Genomic DNA, 20701 nt, shown 5'->3' with positions numbered 1-20701 from the left:
ATGCGTTCATAACAGCAGACATACCGTGGTACAAATTGCAAGTCCCACAGTTCGCGTCCTTTTTGGAAAAATATTGCAAGAGACACATTCCTGACAAATCTACTATCTGCAAGAATTATTTGGATGTGTGGTATGAAGATACTATCAAACACATTCGAGTTGAAATTGGTGATTAGCATATATGGTTTGCGATGGATGAAACTACAGACGTATCAGGACGTTTCGTTGCCAATTTGGTGGTAGGAAAGCTTGACCCTGATTTTCCATCACGACCATCTCTGATCTGTTCAAAAGTTTTGGACAAAACAAACCATTCCACAGTTGCACGTTTCGTAAATGATGGACTGAGAGTGTTGTGGTCAGAAAGTGTTCCTGCAGAAAAAGTGCTTCTGATGTGTTCTGATGCTGCGGCGTACATGTTAAGAACTGCCGCTGCGCTTAAAGTGTTCTACCCAAATCTCATTCATATGTGCTGTTTGGTCCATGGATTACATCGGGTAGCACCTGGATACAGACTATTAACTTCTGCAATGAAAATTTTGATGCCGTAAAGTCAGTTGTCACCACATTTCCTGCAGAGTCCAGTGTAGCAGTGCGTGATTCTCAAAGTACGTTCAAAAATCCTGTTGTTCAATGTTCACTAGCGTACATTCCAAGTAATTTCGGGAGGATTACAAACGTTATCGAGAAACTAGAAACTTCAAGACTTACTTTGAAAGAAGCGATGACAACAATGGATGATGTGGAGAAGAAACTCAACATTGTGCAGGGAGAAACAGGTGCGAAAATTGCCCGGAAGTTCCAGTCAGTTTTGAAGAGGAATCCAGGATACCTAACATCGAGGACTGCATGCAGGATATTGGATGGAGAAGAAACGGAGGTCCCTGATGAAATCAGCCCTGGAAAATGTCAGTTGTTGAAGTTTGCACCTGTCACTTCCTGCGACGTGGAGAGGTCTAAAAGGATCCTGTCTGACCAAAGACTCTCTTTAACTTCTGAAAACCTGGAAAATTATGTAGTGGTTCATTGTGCATCAGCAAAGTAAGCGCTTTTTTCATCATATACAATAATGTGGTTTTCATTTTTCTGTGAGACAATTTCATTTGTTACTAGTGAAAGCTTGAAGTTTCTGTGGCAAGTTAGTGAATTTGTCGAATACCATCATATAATATACTTAGTAGTTCATGGTGCGCTTCGAAAGTAAGCGCTCGTTATTTTGAATAATATTTTTTTTTCTATTTCGATATTCAATAATGTGATTTCAATAATGTGTTTACAAAATCTATTTGGGTTCCTTGTTAAAGCTTGAACGTATCAGTGACAAGTTAGTGATAAAGTTTTTCCATTGCGTAAAATTATTTAGCGGTTCATTGTTCATCCCAAAAGTAAGCGCCTTTTGTTTAAATAAATATTTTTTATGTTTATATGCTCAATAATGTGATTTTTAACTTTCTTGATACATACATACATACATACATACATCGTATTTTAATTTGTTTCTCCTGAAAATTTGTACGTATCTGTAGGAAGTTATTTACGCTTGTTAAGCTTTTATTACATAAATATCTTAAAGTATATTTATTAGCTAAAAAATAGCACAGACACAAAATAAACATGAAAAATATTTTTACATATTTTCATATTTTAACATATTTCTTACATATTTCTTTGACTTTTGTTACACATTTATGTACATATTTCGGTACTTTGTACTACATAAAAATCCGGGCCTTAGTAATAACTCGTATCATATATAGTACAACAAATACAAAATAAATTAGGGATTATAGTTTCGTTAGAGGATCCTTTTCACTAGTGATGCATATACAAACTACAATTAAAAAAAATCTTATGTTAAGTATAGTGTATTACCAAACGTATATAAAAAATCATGTATATAAGAATACATATACCACATATAATATTGCTAAGATTTTTAGTAAAATACATTATCTACTACAAGAAAAATCCACGAGCAAATTTTATTATACACGCTATAAATGGATCAACGAAAAATCAGAAAACTTTAAAACGATCGAAATTCAATGTGAACAAACATATGCTATGCAATGCACTTACGCAAAAATATGTTTACTTCTGCACTTGCTTTGTTTTTGCAGTTAATAGTGGAGTCAATCCATTCTAAGTGATCAAGCATGTGCCGCTCGACCATCTCCAAAAATTCTAATTTTTTCATGAATGTTTACCCTATATCAGGGTACTTCAAAACCACAATTAATTATTTTCTATAACATCTCATGGCGACACAACGGCTACCGCCATTTTGCGTTTTTTTTCGACTTTAGGCGTTTACGTTGTTTTCAGTATCTCAGCATGTGTTTGTCCTACCAAACTGAAAATTGCTGGACGTCTCTGGACTCTTCATTTTTGCCTAAAACCACTTGAAGGGGGTGAAATCAGGGTCTACAGTAGCAACATTTTTGGACATTGAAGACATGTTTGGGAAGAGGAAACAACTGACGTAGAGGTCTGAATTTGTGTGTGTATGTAGTCCGGGGTCATAAGTTAATACACAAAAATTTACAGACCTGTAGCTGCTCCCAAAGACCTGGAAAAAATCAAAAAGTTGGGGAATTATGCCCGAATCTCGAGCCGGGCAGAGAACGGGCCGGACCCTAAACTGGCCAGGCACAAATGAGTCGGGCTCTAAACGGGCCAGGCACAAACGGGCATGGCGTAACCGGCCTGAGAACAACCAAGTTGATAAGTCAAGTCAATCCTTCAATATGCAATGGAAAATGAGAAATGTGTCGTCATAATATTGCAATGTCTATTTGTCCTTCTGGAATGGGAAAATCGTGTGAAAAGTTACCCAAGGTTTGTTTTCTATATCCTTATTCTGTCTATCTATTTGTTATCTGTGCTTGCTCTGTCCAGCCATGTTTATTATATAATAATACAGCTCATGGACGTAAAAGTCTTATACTACACTCATTAATGCATTACGAGTAACAGAGAAGATGTGTAAAACTGCTACACCATATGCGATACTAATACTACTATTACTATTACGATTCGAATGCTAGTGCTAATCGCAGTACGATTACGAATGCTATTGCTGCCACTTCTACTACTATTACTATTACCGCTACTGCTACTACTCATTACTATACTAATACGATAGCGAATACCACTACTGCTATTACTAGTAATACGAAAAACAATGAAAATAAAATCCTTGAGTTTTACGTCCCACAGTTACGCCGGCTAGGCTAAAGTAGACGTGATGATGAGAAATAAATGAAATGGTGGAATGAAGAAAGTGTGAAGAAACAGGAAAACCCCGAGTAAACCCACGTACACAGTGTTTGTCCACCACAAAGCTCACTTGGCGAGAGCTGGGATCGAACCAGGGACCCCAAGCACCAGAGGTGAACGCTCAACCACTGAGCCAACGTTCCAGGAACACCTAATAGACCCTGGCGTCTTGATAATTTATTTCATCATTATATTTTTTTTATATTTGTAGTATCATACTATAAACAATACAGGAACATGTAACACCATTTGGTATTTGCCTTGCTAATTGAATATTACTACAAATTGCACTGATCTTATGAGCACGCCAGTTCACGGTTTTGGCCTCCGTGGTCTTATGGTAGCGTACCAAATTCTACTTAGTAGGTCAAGTACTTGACTTTATCATACGTTCTTTAGGTAACTACGGCTCAGGTCGTATGGATGATGATGGGATGAATTGGTGGAATGAAAACAGTGGGAAGAAGCGGGACCACCCCGGAAACTCCCACGCACATGGTGTTTGTCCACCGCAAAGCTCACATAGCACAAGCACGGATTGATCCGACGACCTCTAGCACCAGATGTGAGTGCTTTTCCTATTGAGCCACCGTTGTCCCTCGTAGATCAAGCATCGGTTCACATTCTACGCAGACCGACCGTAATAACTAGCATTTCTCCGTTTTCTTCTGTACTTAGAATGTAAATTCGGTACCACCAGACAACTCAGTAGAAGTAGTAGTAGTACTAGTAGAAGTAGTATTACAGTACTTTGCAGTCTTGAATAAAGAGTCAGTTTCCCAAACACATTACGATTAACATAGGTTGTCAGTAAGACCGTACGAACACGGCAAAGGCAGGGGTAGTGGAGGACATTAAAAAAAAAAAAAAAAGGATGACATTAGTTTCCGATCCGTCTTTCAGAGTGTCCGGACCGAGCCGGGCCGGCCCGGCTCGGCCTCGAAATACATGTGTCCGGCCTATAGCATTTGTGTCCCGCCCGGTTAGGGCCCGGTCCAGTTTGATATTACCTGAAACGGGCAGGGCAGGGCCGGGTCGGGCCGGGCCGGGCTCTGGTGTTTTGTTCATAAATTCAACTGAAAATTTGTTGTTGTGGAGTAAAATAAAGTAGGATGAATGGTTGGTCCAGTCAAGGCTCTCAAGCTCGTTTCTTTCGTCTAGTTATAACACTGTCTTATCACACCCACAGCAGCACTGGTGAAGAATGCCTCTATCAGCAGAAGGCGAGGAAAGTCAAAATGCACACTTGGCAAAAAAGTCCGTAAGTACTCCTTACTTTTGCTGCTTACTATATCAATGATATTCAGTCATGTTTATTCTTGTTTTAGCTGTCAACCAGCGTTGCCAGACTCACAGCTCGGAATTATTCCAAAACCTGATCGAACTTATGCTAGATTCGGTCAAATTATGCTAGATCCTCATAATTACTAATTCAGGAGTTTTTAAAAAAACAAAGTTGAGATACGATAACGTAACTTAAAATACACAGAGAGCAAGAATGCATGGATAGAACTCAATACTTCACGCACCAAAATTTTAACTCAACTAAATTACTGCAGTCGTTGCCAAACTCAATGGCGTATATATCGTACAAATGAATGCAAAGTTTTTGTTTACATATTTTGAAAGAAAATTACTTCGCAGCATAAGCGGAGTTGGGAATCGTCTGCTGGGGGAGGGGGCAGATTTTTGGTCGGTCTCGGAGCTGTCATTTCAGGAATAAATATGATCATGAAGTCAGAAGTAAAGATGGTGAAGTTGTCAAAAAGTTGGGGGGAGAATGGCCCCCATAGCTCCGCCCATGCCTCGGAGTTAAAGGATTAGAAAACCCTGGGTGGAGCCACAAAAAAAAAAAAAAAAAGCCCAAAGCCTTTCCGAACTTACTTAGGAAAATAAGACTGCCTGTATGGTTTACCGAGTGTATGAATCAATGGAAGAGGATACATTTCTGACGTTCTTCTTCTTCCCACGACCAACTTCTCCAGGTTTTACGGCTTTTTGATAACTTGCTGAAATTGTGCTAGATTTGGGCAGGATGCTAAAAGCAAGATGCTAGGTGCTAGAGACATGCAAATTATGCTAGATCTAGCATCATTATGCTAGATCTGGCAACGCTGCTGTCAACTCATGCAGGAGACTATTGGCCTTTCGTTTGATCTACATTCCCAAGTCAGTGAACACTTACTCGCTGTGAACACTGACTGCGGATCACCCAGTGTATTAGTCACGTCATTTGGTATAGGTATTATAATATATACAAGACTGTGTGGAATTGTGTACTCGATTTTCAATCTGCATAAATATAGGGGGATGCTGTTTTGTTTAATGTACCCCTTATTCACGAATCCTAAAACCACCGACCGGTGCAACTATACGATCCGCGAAGAAAATATATCGAATTCCACTGTACTGCCATCTCCACATTTTACGATGCACTCACTCTGGCATTACAGATGTATTTTACCGAATCCACACATATCCATCTGATCTAAAACTGTGAAGAGTGATCAAATACCTCACAATACTCGTCATTGCTTCCTATACCATCGAAAACACTGAACTGCATTCTCCTTTGTGATTCTAGATTCTTAGGTTGCTGGTCGACCATTAAACTCAAAAGCATACTTTTTCTACAAACTCCTGCACAGACATTAGAACAAAGTCTAGTTTCGTTTATCTCTCTTTGGAATGTCCTTCGGTTTCTGTGGACTAATTTGGTGGATCTTCAATAAAGAAAGGTACAGTTCTGCAATGCTGTATTTCAAAGTATCTCTATTTATACAGGTCAGTCCCATTGATTTGTGGGGTCTAGGGAAAACGTAAATTGCGAGTCCAAGGATGTAGGTAAGAATGCTATATCCAGCATGAATAAATTGAGCTGCTCGGGTGAACATGATAGTATGTAACTTTTTTTTTTTTTTTTTTTTTTTTACTTTTGGCCAAACTGACAAAAAAAAGTTGACAATTCCCATGCAATTCAATGCAATGACACATACAAAACAAGCTTCCACCTGACATCTGCAGTTATATTTCCGAAGTAAATCTACCTACATACTCTTCTGAGGTTCGGTCTCAACCTATACCACCTAACAATTCAATTTCATCGGAATTGGCGCTTACCATTATGTTCGCCCAAGTCGCTCAATTATTCTACGCCAACTTTCATCTTTTCGTATCAATGATGGCAATATACCACTAGCATTGCACTTCACGGCATAATAGTAAGTATACGGTCGTAAAAATGTCTCCGGACAATGCATTAGAAATAATAAACTTCTTACTTTTCCCTAGGGGCATAACTTTTTCCTCCTAGATGGCGCATGGCCTGAGGCGACAGCTCCACTTGTCACTTTCGCTATTCGACAGGTCAACGCTAGTTAATACCGACTAAATACGAAGGATTAGCTCTGACATCTGATCCAATGTGACAAACCTAAGTTAAGTTCAAAGAAACATTTGTCAAAAATTTGGAGAGTACTCAAAGACAAACCCTTGTAAAATCTTACAGAGATATTTCGTGGCTATACTGTTAGCGTACGTGCCTTTGGCGCAGAAGACTCGGATTCGATTCCGGGTGGAAGCTTATGTGGTTCGTACCCCACGTTAACGTGAAGGACCACATCTCATACAGCTACGCTGCTGAAAAGGGACGCTCAATTCTAAAACAACCAATAAAGCTGTACAAGAATTTGAAGACCGTGACCACAAAGATAGTCTATTTATGCCTTCAAGCAGTTAGCTTATTTTCTTCTTCCAGCTTTACGTTATTGTCTCCTAAATAATCAAACCTTTAAACGGTATGATAATATAAAATTATCGTGTAGATTTGAAATCTAGTACAATTCACTCAGTAACTACGATTTGCATAAATATTTTCATTTGGGACTAGGTAAAATGACCGCTTTCACATGGAAACAATAGCTGCATGGGAAATATTTTAAAATGCATATCTGAACCTTTCTCTCCCTCCTCAGAATAAGTATTTTGAATCGACATGGAAAGATAAAACCCAAGCTGGACACAAGTACAGAGGCTGTTCTAACACTGCAGTCGATATTTTGTTGTTAAAAAAAACAAAACAAAAAAAAAAAAAAAACGAGGGCTGATCAGAAAGTAAGGTTACAAACCTGCAGTGAAACATGTATACATTATTTCATAAAACCAATACATCCAGCAGATAGTACACACATTAGGTTATTATTCGACATAGTCTCCATATCGGTTGCCGCACTTGTCGTATCGTGGGATGAGTTTGAAAATTCCCTCCTGGCCTTGTGTGTTCAGCCACGTTGTCACAAAGTCACCTCCTCCTTTGAAGCAAAGTGACGGCCTCCTAGGTGCTCCTTCAAGTACAGGAACAGGCAAAAGTCGCTTGAAGCAAGGTGCGGGCTGTAGGAAGGGTGGTCGATGATATGTCAACAAAACTGCTTCAACAGCGTGGTAGTCTTCTGGGCTCGTCGTTGGTGACGTTTACTCTACCAGCTGCAAACTTTCGAAGCCATTCTGCGACATGCTGACAAGACACCACAGTATCTCCGTAAACCTCTACCAGATGCCGGTGAATTTCAGCCCCAGTTACATATTTCACCCACCGAAATCGAATAACTGAGCGGACATCTTCGCGAGACCCGTTTTCCAAACGAATCGCCATTTGTGTTTACTTACAACTAGCGCAGTATGTGGCGGGTGGCTGAAACTCTGCACAGTTGCCACCTTCATGCATTAAAATTACCGCACACTACTCACTTCTTTGTAACAGGCGAAAGCCAGAAACATCGGCTTAGTAACCTTAGTTTCTGATATTTCCTCGTATATTCAAAAATGCATTTCAAATGGTTCAGCCGCTTTCCCATGATACGATCACAGACAAGATTACTTTCAGTTTTCATTTATTTTAAATTAAAAGCGCAACCCAATTTTTCTTGGAAGTGAAAATCTTGAGAAATCTTGTTACTGCAAAAGAAGAGGTCATGTAAAGTGGAGAAAGGAGAGAAAGAAAGCCCAAAGAAGAGAGTAAACCAAAAGAAGCAAAGCTATAAGACAAATGGGAAGAAACAAACAGAACAAGGAATAGAACATTCCATTATGACCATAGTAAGAGTTGAAGAGGGGGCGAAAGTCAATGAAGTGAGTTTTCCTCTTTTTAATGTCCACCCGCGTCACGGATTCCGGACACGAAGTCGTGCGTCTGCAAAGCGAACAAGGTACGTATAGCCAGAGAGAGAGAGAGAGAGAGAGAGAGAGAGAGAGAGGGCACCGGTATGAAGGGAATTTGGAATGTGAATTATCTCCAAACTACGACGTCCAGACTCCGAAGCCTAACTACAAAGGAAGACTACAAAACGAACGACAGAAAACATGCAGTCATTGTTAAGTATGTAGGATATGTGGCTTTTGGTCTAGGTATGTGAACAATGAAGTGTCATAAGAGCAAAATCTTAAAAAAAAAAAAAAAAAAAAAAAATCAAGGATTGTTGACGAAAAACTGTGATAAAGTTTTTTCTAATGTTCGATTAGTATATTTATGTTTTCCATACATCATTTTTCATCATTCCGTTATACTCATTCGGTACTCACTTTGACAACAAGAGAATATGGTACAACAGCTACCAAAACTCCTATAGAGGTACTATCAGCGTCGATCTTTGTATAACTTTAGGGAAAGGACAGGGAGGATTCTGGTAGTTTTCTATATGTGTCCAGTGTTTCTTAAAAAAAAAAAAATATTCCGGGGCGGCACACTTACTATTCGGAGGGGCACATATTATTTTCCCACGGTACTATTTTTTATTATTACATTACAGAGGTATTATTTTGGTCTCCTCTGGAGGGACACTCTCAGAGCTCCGGAGGGGGGGGGGGTCATTGGCTACGAAAAACATGTCTGCAAGAAACAAAATTTGGGGAGATATAAACCATTCATAGGATTACTGCTTGTCACCCTTGTATGAAAGGTTTTATAGTTTAATTACTCTGAATAAATGTCAAATATACTGTCAGAAATTCTTTATAAAACTACAAACTTAATAGGAAGGAGTAGGAATAGTGGATTATGTAAACATTCCTAAGCCGCATGTGTCCTTTGTTATAACAATAGAAACCTATTGTATTCGTAATAATGAAGTACCACCGGGGTGCCCGGAGACAATGGGTAGAGAGTATAGGGCTATAGAAATACAGTATTGTTTAAATGACATGATGACAGGTAATGGTTGTTGTACTATTGTATGTATAAAAGAGAATAATAAAAGATGTCAAAGTTGAAAAGATAAATGATTTTAAAAAAAAAACCTTGGAAACTTGTTGAACAATGCTAGCTTGTTATAAAGATTAATAAAAGAGAAACCTTGCAGGTGTATGTAAAGAGAAACCTTGCAGGTGTATGTAAAAAAAAAAAATAATAAAATAAAAGAGAAACCTTGGGAAAACCATTGAACAATGTGAAGCTTGTTATAAAGAATAATAGAAGTATACAATACTTTGCAGATGTATATAAAGAGAAACCTTGGGAAAATCAATGAACAATGTGAAGCTTGTTATAAAGAATAATAAAAGAGAAAAACATGCAGGTGTATGTAAAGAATAATAAAAGAGAAACCTTGGGAAAACCATTGAACAATGTGAAGCTTGTTATAAAGAATAATAGAAGTATACAATACTTTGCAGATGTATATAAAGAGAAACCTTGGGAAAATCAATGAACAATGTGAAGCTTGTTATAAAGAATAATAAAAGAGAAAAACATGCAGGTGTATGTAAAGAATAATAAAAGAGAAACCTTGGGAAAATCATTGAACAATGCTAACTTGTTATAAAGATTAATAAAAGAGAAACCTCGCAGGTGTATGTAAAGAGAAACCTTGCAGCTGTATGCGTTAAAGAATAATAATTTAGGTGCTGAACAATAGCGGATTGTTATAAAAAGACACCTCGCAGGTGTATTTAAAAATAATAAAAGAGAAACCTTGCAGCTGTATGCGTTAAAGAATAATAATTTAGGTGCTGAACAATAGCGGATTGTTATAAAAAGACTTTTTAACCTGGCAGCGGAAACGTGGACGCGGCGCGGAAAGGTGCGGGGACGCGAACGGTTGGGCGCGGATGGTAATAAAGTTGAAAATGAAGTAAAAGAGAGGACCTTGAACGTATATATGAAAAGAATTTTGGGATTTTTTTTGTTAGTGCAAAGAAAAGTTTTTATGTTTTTTGTATTGTGTTATTAACATGCTTAAATATTGTTTTGAAAAGGAATAGGTGACTTGTATGAACTTGATGGTATTAGAGGACGCCATCTTGTTTGTTGGAACTGTTTAAATACGAGAGTTTTGGAAAATGTTGTATGTATTTTAGCTATGGCTGCTATACAGAAAGAAGATTTTGTGTACGCGGATGAAGAGACGTTGTTTTCTCCGCCATCTGTGGAGCATAACCCGAATACCGAGAATAGCATTTTATCGGTAAATAGCAGAGCAGAGTCTCCAGACAGTGTAAAAACTATTTATTTATCATCATCTTCGGATGATGATGATGATAATAATATTGATATTGAAGAAGATGAAGAATTTGTGGGAGGATCACCATCCTTACTATCGAGGACATCAAGGTTGTGGAGGTTGAATTGCCGCTGCAGTAATTATAAAGTGGACATGAAGTGTATTGTGAAAGCGATTAAAGAGTGGGAAACAGATAAAATGTTAATTTGTAGCGGATGTTATGAAAGTGTTAACAATCAAATGGGCGATGAATGTTTATTCATGACTGATGAAGAATTGATGGAACGTGCCATATCAACTTTAATAGATATAGAAGTTGAAGAACTGTTTTATACATATGCCAAATCGCATATAATAGGCATATGTACTCAAGAATTGTTTTATGAACTATACTATGATTTGGTTGAAGAAAGGGATGAGACATTTTTAAGTGATGTAATTGAAATTTTTAGAATGAAAGACAGAAAACATGTGTGAACTGAACTACAGATGAAAAGTGAACCTTATGTTGGTGTTTGTGTAAAGACAGAAAAAAGTGAAAGAAAGAATTAAATGTACTCAAGAATTGTTTTATGAACTATACTATGATTTGGTTGAAGAAAGGGATAAGACATTTTTAAGTGATGTAATTGAAATTTTTAGAATGAAAGACAGAAAACATGTGTGAACTGAACTACAGATGAAAAGTGAACCTTATGTTTGTGTTTGTGTAAAGACAGAAAAAAGTGAAAGAAAGAATTAAATTTTAAACTTTTAATTATATATGTATACATATTACGTATTTTGAAAATAATTTTTTGTGTATCGTATAGTGAACAACATATAAGTGCATACTTACGTTTTAATAATAATAATATTTCTTGTGAACAATGTTTATTTTATTATGATATTGGAAATTTTGTTGTAGGATATTTATCCAACGATATAACTTTGAATGATTTATTTGAAGAACATGATACTGAAATTTTAAGTATAATTTTTACACGCAAAATGCGTGATCATCGAATTTGATGTTACGTTTTTTTGTTAGAAAACAAGATGCAACCTTTTATTGTAAAGGTGTAGAAAAAAAATCACATGTATTAAAAATATTTTTGTAATATTTAAAATTTTTATAACATTAAGTGTATTGTATACAAAGAAGAAATAATAATTATTATTATTTTATGTATTGAATGAAAATAACATCAAGTTTTTTTTTGTTAATGTAATTTTATTGTATTGTATTGTGATGAAAATATATAGAAATAAACTTATGCAATATAATAATTTTTCTTGTTTTTGTTTTTAAAATGAGTAATGAAATAAATAATTAGAAAAATTTGAAAATGATTGCAAGTAACATTTGTTTGATATTTATTTTCTTTTGCATTTACTTATATTATTTTACAATTAGTATTGTTTCACACGCTTGCATTTTTTTAATTTTTCATAATATTATTTTACATTTTAAGAAAATATTTAAAGATAAATAGAAATAATAATAATAAAATATATACGTATATAAAAGTTTAATACTTAAATAATTTATGTTGAAAACAAATGATTTTTGAAAATACTAAATTACTTGAACACTTTGTATTGCCGTGTTAAAAATTGCAAAGAAAACTTTACATTTATATTTTATTGTTTGTTTTGGATAAACTTTTTTTTTGTATTATGTAAAAATGTTTGGAGAATTTGTTTTACTAACTAATTTTTTATTTTTAAACTTACGTATTATTATCATAACTGTTTTACGAAAAGTATTTATTTAATATTGCGTAATAAATTACACGACCATGTTGTGTGAACTAATAATAAAATGTGCAAAACATATATTAATATTTATTGTTTTGAATATACAACACAATTTTATTTTGTTTGATGAAAAATACATGTAAACATACATACATACCTGCATAATGAAAAGTAAAAAACATATGTTGCAGTTGGAAGCTCTGTTAGCCAATGGAAACTATATTTACCAATGGAGAGTAAAATACTAACTTATAACACGCATGAGCATTTGTTAAAAGTTTATACGCATGCGCAAATTTATTTGTGAAAAGGAAAACACATGTTGGAGTTGGAAGCTGTGGTATCCAATGGAAAGTAAATATAAGTTTGTAACACGCATGCGCAGTCGTTAAAAGTTCATACGCATGCGCAAATTTATTTATGTATACACAGGAACAATACTTAAATAGTATAGTATTTGTGAAGATGTGTAGTAGAAAAGTATCCCATTCCGAATATATTTCGCCACGAGAGAAAGAACTTAAACTTGTTAATAGGAAGAAAGTTATTTGTGAGGTGAAATTATTACATTCTAATGAAGAACATTGTAATTCGTTTAGAAGATTTTATCGAAATGATGATGAAATACAATTTGAAAAAGTGTATCCTAATACAGATATTGAAATTCGTGAATTAGATATTATAAACTGTAAGTGCAATCGCTTTAAAGTAAGTAAGTTGTGCATAAAAGAACTTTTTGAAAATTATAAACTGAATGAACCACTACTTTGTTCTGCTTGTTCATTAAGAATACCAGATGAGCGCCTTCATTTATGTTTATTAGCATATAATAATCGATTAAAACGTTCTGTGTGGGAATTTGTAATTAAGAAGACAACTCGTGACATAGTGTTTAAACTGTATTTGAAGAAACATTGTTTACACGATAATTACAAACAAAACAAAACGCTTTTAAATAGATTTAATTTATCATATGAATCACTCACATTTTGTGATAGTTATATTTCTGAGTTAGTGGAAGTGTTTTTAAAAAGTGACAAAAATGCCTACAGGAATCAGACCGTGTCTGTATAATTGCACTTCTTTTTTTGTGAATGAACAGTGCGTGTTGGATTGTATTTCAAGATGGAAACCAGAATATAAACTAGTATTTGAAGGATGTTTCGAAAACTCTCATATTATAGAACACCATGATTGTATTACTTGTGAATATGAAATGATGTGCTTTAATGCATGGTGTGTTATGGTACGAGGTCGTACTTTTGATGAACTGTATGAAATTTTTTCATCATATCATGATATTGAAATAGATGATTGGACCTTTGTTTATATGTTATATAATATTTTATTAAACAAAAATTATGTTGATTTAATTACAGAGCTTTTGTTAAAAAAAGATTTTGCTTACAATTTTTATAATTTTTTTAATTTGTTTGATGTGTTAGTGAAATAAGTAAACGAAGTAAAAGTTATACATTGTAAATATAGTAAATTTGAAAACAATACTTATTATAATTTTAGTATGATGAAATTGTTTTCATGTACATGAATTTAAAATTAAAATAGAATATAACATTACATATTTATTTATATGTAATCAGTTTAAATTATGTGAAAAATAAAAATATTATTTCTATAAAAGTATTTTTGTTATTTTTTATTTGTTTTAAATACCTAGTTTGTAATTTTTGTACGCACAAATAGTCTGTAATGTTATGTGCAAACGGATTTAGTTGTAATTTTGCACGCATTGGAATTTATTTTACATACATGATTTTATTTTATATTTGTGCATAAAATTGAATTACATAATTATTTTAATATCATTAGGTAAATTATTAAAAAAATGAAATAACATTTGTAAAGAAAAAAAAACTTTTCAAAGGTAAGTAGAAAAGAACTATTGTTTATATTAATACTTTAATATGATAAGAAGAAATTTTTAACATCGAGTTTGTTTTTTAGTATACGTAAATATTATTAGCACAAGTTTTTTACAATAACTTTTTTATTACGCAAGAGAATAACTATTAATGAAAAAAAAATAAGACACAACGTTTACAAAAAGTTTACGAGAAATTATTATAAACGTTATTCGTTTATGATATTGATATTTTCGTTAACAGTTTATTTTAATATTTCCCTAAAAGTATAACAGTAGGAATAAAAAAAGATTTCTTAGTAAACATGTATTACAAATACTGCAACTTAAAAAGTTGAAATCGCATATTACATAGTAATAAAAATACTGAAAAAAAAAGTATTAATCATCTGATACCTAAAGATAGTTTTTATGGTGGAATGTTTTAATGCCTTGTACGAATGTATCAGCGATCAGTCTGTGTTATATTGTGATGTTACAAGTCTTTACCCCTGGGTGATGGTACGTAAACCTATAATATACAAGGGACATGACTTTCACAAGTGCAAAGTATTCATGGATTAGTGAAACGTATCTCCTAAAGACTTATATTTTTCAATTTTACCATATACATGTAATGATCGCCTTTTGTTTGGGTTATGGAACAAAGTGACAACAATTGTATGCATAATGATGCCGAGCGTGTCCTTACTGGTACATACTGTACTCCTGAACTTCATATGGCTTTAAATTTCGGATACAAAATTCTACAAATTATTGAAATTTGGGAATTCAAATTATCCGATTTAAAAAATAATTTGTTTAAAGATTATGTCAATTCCTTCTTAAAAATGAAAGAGGAGTCTTTAGGATTTCCTAGCTGGTGCAAAAGTAAACAAGATCAACAAAAATATATTGCAGAGTATTATGAACATGATTGCATTCAGTTAACGGAAAATAACATTGAATCAAATCCTGGTCTAAGATATATTTCCAAAATATTTCTCAATTCCTTGTATGGAAAATGGGGACAAAGAACAGATTTATCTCAATCTGTAATTGTAGATACTCCAGAAAAATTTTTGAGCACCACAATATGAGGTACAAACTGTATTCCCTATTGGAGAGCGGCATCTCATTGTATGATATAAAAACATTGAAAACAAAAAACAAACCATGGAAATTTTCCAATGTTGTCCTTGCAGCCTTTATTACGTCGTGGGCACGTCTAAAACTTTATGAATTATTGACAGTTATAGATCGTGAGCGTGTATTATATTGCGACACTGATAGTATTATGTTTGTACAGCCACGTAATGAAAACCCTCCACTTTCTATGGGTTCTTATTTAGGTCAGTTAACTAATGAAGTTCCTGATGGGTGGGAAATTGATGTCTTTATAGGCTTAGGACCAAAAAATTATGCCTATAGGATGAAAGAAGTTCAAACAGGGAAAGTAGATTATGTATTTAAAATTAGAGGAATTACTTTAAATCATCGTACACGACAAGAAATTAACTTTGATCATTTTTATCAACTAGTTCGGGATAAAGCTGACAAAAAACAGTTACACAATCCTGGAAGAATTGTTCGTAAGCCTGGGTTTGTCATCGTATCCAAGTCTGAAACTAAAGCACATCAGAAAGTTCAAAATAAAAGACGACGATTAAATCATAACAGTATTACTGACTATAGAACATTGCCATATGGTTATCAAAGTATTAAGTGCGCAAAATGAATGGTATTCTGTATATATGTAAATAGTAAACTGTCTAAAGGTATCATGATGTCCATAACTTTCCTATCTGTTGGTACTTGTACGTATATATCATGTAAATATCTTATTTATATATGTATATCAATATTCCAAAATACATTATTGTAGAGTATATAAATACAATTTATAATAATAATATGTTTTATTTCTCCAAACAAATATTCATATCATACGAAGTATCTGTATTCTATATAAGATAAAGAAAGAATACGTATGCTTCATATAAGGTTATTTATCATATTTTATGCTCCTACAATAAATGACTCTAAGTTGGAAACCATAATGATGGCATAATGTCTTCTACAAGGTGAACAAGCATCTTAGAAGTAACTAAAAGTATGAATACTCTAATGAATTAGAATCTATATGTAAATGGGTTATAACACAGTGATATCCTTTGTGCTTCAAATATCCGTACAACATCTTTGGTATGCTCACATTTTGAGGTAACATCTTTGGTATGCTCACATTTTGAGGTAACATCTTTGGTATGCTCACACATTTTAGTATTTTTCGGAACATCTTTAGTATGCTCACACGAAGTGTTCGAGTAATTTATTACGAGAGGTTAAATAAATAAACAGTTTGCTTACCAATTTAAATACGATCACACTCTATGAGTGTTCTATTAAAAAGATAAGCAACTAAAATTTTAAAGGAAACGATACAATAAAATATATGAGAGGTTAAATAAATAATGAGATTGCTTAGCAATTTAAATACGATCACACTCTATGAGTGTTCTATTAAAAAAGATAAGCAATTAAAATTCCAAACGAAACAATACAATAAAAAAATACAAGAAGATAAATAAATAAAGAGTTTGCACAGCAAACGATCCAATAAAAATTAGGAGTTTGCACGTCAATTTAAATACGATCACACTCTATGAGTGTTCTATTAAAAAAAAGCAACTAAAATTTACAAATTACATCATATTGTGTAATATCACTGTTACTAAATTTAAAATATGTTAAAGTACCTGTGTACGAGATTACAAAACGTAATGCTTTTGGGTACGAGACTACAAAACGTAATGCTTTTGGGTACGAGATTACAAACTGTGTTGTAGCTTATACAAGTAGTAGTGTTATATTTTGTGTTAATATTATAATTATTATTTTGGACGGTAATTAAATTATATTTAATGCAAAGTATACGTATACTAAACGTGTACGGTAAATCATAATACATTTTTTTTTATGTTTATGTTTGCAACCATTCGTGTAATACATGTACACAAATTGTAAATAAACTTTCATATTCATGTTCGGTTAAGTTCGGAACTATTCGTGTGGTACATTAACCAATATGTACAAAATTCTACATACATTTTTGTTTGTTCGGCAATGTTCGGAAAAGTTCGGTTAAGTTCGTGTTAACTTGTTTAAATTTTTAATTATTAGTGTTTTAAAAATAATGTATACTAGATTAATGCACATTAAAATCCATCCGCCATGTTTGTTTCTTGAAAGAACGCCACCTGTACCATAACATTCACATTAGTGTGTATAAGACTGTGCGTGTGTGTACATGTGCCATAGCAAGTTACCGAGTGTTGTTTGTCCGGCAATACCTCGCGCAGTTTCCGGGCGGTAATATTTTACGCGTCCCGCGTCGCGAAAACTTTTTTCGGCCTCAAATACCGCGCGGCGCGCACCGGTCGCGGTAAAAAACGTGCGGCGCGCACCAGTTGCGGTAAAAAACGCGCGGCGCGTACCGGTTGCGGTAAAAAACCGCGCAAAACGGTATTTATTTTAGTCATATTATTTATTTTACCTATTCATATAAAAATATATCTTTTAATAAGCATATTTCCAAAGTTTCAAAAAAATCGACGCCATATTGTTTATGCAAATTCATTAAATTTTTATTTTCAATTTACAATGTTCTAAGCTATATAGTAATGTTCCTTACGTCCTAACGATTAAGAAAATACCTTTCTTTTCTTTCTACGACCAATAGTTTGGCCAAAAAAGCGAAAAAATAAAAACATATACTTTTGAAACACCCTGTATATAAATTTCAAAAAAATAAAAATTGTTCAAATGTATCATGTAGGGTGTCTTTCTATATAGATTTTGACCTGATAAATCGATTTCTGGTGTCCGTTTTCTCCTACGATTAATAGTTTAGGACCCACGCACATTTAAAATTATTTTCAATTTACAATGTTCTAATCTGTATAGTAGTGTTCCTTAGGTCCTAACAATTAAGAAAATACTTTTCTTTTGTTTCTACGACCAATAGTTTAGCCAAAAAAGCGAAAAAATAAAAAAACTGTACTTTTGAAACACCCTGTATATAAATTTCAAAAAAAAAATAAAAATTGTTCAAATGTATCATGTAGGGTGTCTTTCTATATAGATTTTGACCTGACAAATCGATTTCTGGTGTCCATTTTCACCTACGATCAACCGTTTAGGAGCTATGCCCCATTTAAAATTATTTTCAATTTACAATGTTCTAATCTGTATAGTCGTGTTCGTTAGGTCATAACAATTAAAAAGATAGCTTTCTTTTCTTTCTACAACCAATAGTTGACCGTCAAAAGCCAAAAATGTAATGTTAGAGCCCTACATGTCCACCCGCCACTGTTGGCCCCCCACAAAAAATTGTTCAATTTTATCATCTAAGGTGTCTTTCTATATAGATTTCGACCTAACAAATCGATTTCTGTAATCCGTTTTATCGTATAATCAATCGTTTACGATTTATGTTCATTTAAAGTTATTATACGGAAAAAAAAAATCTTAGTCTTTATGCATCAACGCCATCTATATACCAACACGTGTCAGTAGCATACGTGCTTTTGTGCGGTTTACATCAAATCGTATTGGTCTCCTGTTATTTGTACAACCGGCATTTCCTCATTCGTTTACCGATAAAATCTTTTTTTCGTTTCCCATCTTTTTTTCCCGCCATATATTAGTGCTTCGTATGTGCTTCAAACATTAAAAGGATAACATTCTGTGTTAGGTAAGTATTAACATTTCTATACTTTACATGTGTTTTTTAGTACACATCATAACATTATAATCTAACTTTACATATTTAAAAAGAAAAAAATAGTCACTTAGAATTTCAATAAACCACACGCATATACACCACTGATATCAACATATAAATTATTTATTTTCGTTCCTTTGCTATTTCTTTTCTCTTGGCTTACACAAACTTTTGCAGTTTCTGTGTTCAAAACAAGATTTCACCGTTCCTTTTAAACACCGTAAATTCCATTGCATTCAGCTAAGAATAAAAAAAAAAAAAAGGCCTGAAGCAGGTTAACCCCGCGCCTTCCCCCTGTCTTCCGCTCAGCAGTGAACGTATACATGCTTCGCTCTACCTCTCTTCCTCTTTTGGTCAAAGTAGAAGCACCAAAATCCTCCCACCCCTCTCCTCTCCTCTTACGCACCGAACGCATTTATCCAACCTTGCAAACATTCTCTCCCTATCTCCCTCTCTTGCTCTTTTCGCCAAACTACAAACACCCCCTCCCGCCCTCGCTTCATAGCATGCATTCAGCGTATATGCATGCTTCCCATATTATTTCTCTCTCTCTCGCTGTCTTATGGTAGGTAACCTATCCGTTCACTATTGGGCTTCTTGGTGTTTTAAATATCCACAACATTTCTGGTTTCCGTATTTCAATCTTAAATTTCCCGTAAAAAATCTCAATGTCTTTTCCGGTTATAGTTAAAAAAGCCGTACTTACCATTTAGGGAAGGACGAGAAACGCTATACTTTTAGGAATTATTCATTCATTATCTAGGATGTTAAAAAGTAGGTAATAGACTGAGTTCTTACCCTTGTACTTAGAGTGTTCAGGTAGTGCAACAGTAAGATGTATCCTCATGCACGAAAGATGACAAGTAGCTGTTCTTAACTATTACCTCTTTTTCGTTCATAATAACGCTTACAAAAACTTTTAATTCAGCTTTATTCTTAACCAATTGGATTCATGCTGTACTTTATGCAATATTCATTTTAATATTCCCATTGATTTTCGTTTATGTTATAAGTTTCACTAGTGAAAAATGTACATAGGATTTCCTTTTTTAAATATCATACATATTCAGTGAAGTCTTGTACACATAATGATTTTTTATGAAATATTTTTCAAATTAATCTATTAAAATGCAGCAATCGATGAAATATGGAAATAATCCCATGGAAATTATGAGTTATATATCAAAATTTTAAGTAAATTTTACAGTTAGAAACAAAGTTGGTCTTGATTTTCAGTGCTCCTTCATTCAACATCAAATTACTTTACCAATACATAAGTTATAAAGCTTCAATAGCATTTTTAAGGGGGTGAACAAACAAAATTATTTTTAAATCGGGTAACAGAAAAGAGGTGAATTTTATTTATCTTTTTTGTTCTTAATAATATTATTATTTTCATTGCATATAAAACTAACTAACTAAGTCTATGACCTATGGAACCCACAGGTTCACACAAGCTCTTCACTAACTTCTATCCGTACCCAATTGTATACAGTTTCTACTTTGTATTCCAATCTCTGCGAAATCCATTTGTGCATAGGT

The 20701-nt window shown here is 33.9% G+C and overlaps 1 protein-coding gene across 2 annotated transcripts in view; it reads right to left on the bottom strand.

The window, feature by feature from the left end:
* Positions 1-20701, bottom strand: part of LOC145668634 (EGFR adapter protein-like) — a 1410624-nt gene that overhangs the window by 252309 nt on the left and 1137614 nt on the right. The window lies entirely within an intron of this gene.

This window comes from Thermobia domestica, chromosome 13, assembly GCF_964235325.1.
Source record: "Thermobia domestica chromosome 13, izTheDome1.hap1.1, whole genome shotgun sequence".
Lineage (NCBI taxonomy): Eukaryota > Metazoa > Arthropoda > Insecta > Zygentoma > Lepismatidae > Thermobia > Thermobia domestica.
Note: the sequence above shows the minus strand (reverse complement) of the source record. Positions and strands in the feature narration are given on the sequence as shown.